The sequence below is a fragment of the Charadrius vociferus genome, unplaced genomic scaffold, assembly GCF_000708025.1.
Source record: "Charadrius vociferus isolate BGI_N301 unplaced genomic scaffold, ASM70802v2 scaffold1351, whole genome shotgun sequence".
NCBI classification, from domain to species: domain Eukaryota; kingdom Metazoa; phylum Chordata; class Aves; order Charadriiformes; family Charadriidae; genus Charadrius; species Charadrius vociferus.
This window is the reverse complement of record NW_009646638.1, coordinates 135,642-137,356: the sequence shown is the minus strand read 5'-3', so window position 1 is coordinate 137,356 and position 1,715 is coordinate 135,642.

Below are 1,715 nucleotides of genomic sequence, written 5' to 3'. Positions count from 1 at the left end.
CTGAGGCTGGTGCCTGGCTGGGGAGTGGGTGGGTGACCGGGGGTGGCCTGGTCCCCCAGGTGCAGGCGGAGCGGGGGGTCAGGACCGGTGACATCAAAGTAGATAAAGGGGGGAGGGCTGCCCTGGGCGTCCCCTGTGTCCGTCCGTGCGCCCCGTCGAGGGTGTCCCCGTGTCCGTCCGTGCGCCCCGTCGAGGGTGTCCCTTTGTCCATCTGTGCGCCCCGTCGAGGGTGTCCCCGTGTCCGTCTGCTCCCCACTGAGGGTGTCCCCCTGTCCGCTTGTGCACCCCACCGTGGGTGCCCCCATGTCTGTGCACCCCGCCATGAGTGTCCCTGTGTCCATCTGAGCACCCCACTGTGGGTGTCCCCGTGGGCATCTGTGCGCCCCGCTGTGGGTGTCCCCGTGTCCGTCCATGCTCCCCGCCATGGGTGTCCCCACGTCTGTTTGTGCACCTCACCCTGGACATCCCTGTGTCTGTGCACCTCGCCGTGGGTGTCCCTGTGTCTGCACACCTCACTGGACAGTGGAAAGCGCAGGGCACGGAATGATTCTGATGCTGTAAACCCACGTTTCCCTGGCAGAAATGTGGCGGCTTGTATTCTTTGTAAGGGCTGTTTGGCTCCTGTGCAGAGATCACAGGGTACGACGAATTAATCGTGTCCTTGTAGCGTAGGCCAAAGCTCTTGGGAGGAAAAGCATATGGTAGTGATTGGCGAAGCTCCTCTGCATTGAGGATGCTCCATACTCGGGTTTATGCTCTTCTCCAGATGAAGATTTTTGTCAGGGCCAGTCTCTTCCAAGATGTCTTTGCTTTGGACTGGAGAGTTTGATGATTGGCAAGCTTGAAATGAGACACTTGACCTTTTTTTTCCTTGTTGCAAACAGACGCTTCTGTGCTGGGTTTGGCCAGGGCAGAGTTAATATTCTTCACAGTAGCTGACATGGGGCTGTGGTTTGGATTTGTGCTGGAAACAGCAGCGTGGGTAACACAGGGCTAGATTCGTTACTGCTGAGCAGTGGTTGCACAGCGCCAAGGCCTTTCCCGCTCCTCCCACCGCTCTGCCAGCGAGGGCTGGGGGGGGGACACAGAAAGCTGGGAGGGAGCACAGCCAGGATGGCTCACCCCAATTGCCCAAAGGGATGTTCCAGACCCTACGGCGTCACGCTCTGCGTTTGAGCGAGGGGGAAGGTTGGAAAGTCGCCGCTTGGGACCGGCTGGGCATTGGCAAGTTGGTGGTGAGCAGTTGTTTTTTGTTGGCGTAGCTTGTCTTTCTTGGGTTTTATTTCTCCCTTTTTGTTATTTTCCTTTTCATTTATTGTTCTTTCAATTATTAAACTGCTCTTATCTCAACCCATGAGTTCTCCCGCTTTTACTCTTCCAGTTCTCTTGCCCCTCCCCGTCCTGCTGGGGGGAGTGAGCGAGCGGCTGCGTGGTGTTTAGGTGCCCACCAGGGTTAAACCACAACAGCGTCTTTGGGCAGTTTTCAGAACGACACCAGCAAATGTAAGAGCCAAATTAAATAGATGACGAGAACTGAAAAACACCTTGGCTTATTCCTCGGAAAAGTGTGTTTTTCAAAGAAATTGTTTATCATTAAAAAAAAATTGAAAACACTCTTGTTAGTGTTCTAATCTTTAAACTCCCTTGGAAAGACACAATTATTTTAAGTTTTCTAAGCTGTCCAGTACGTTGGCATTGCTCGAGTGTAATTTGTT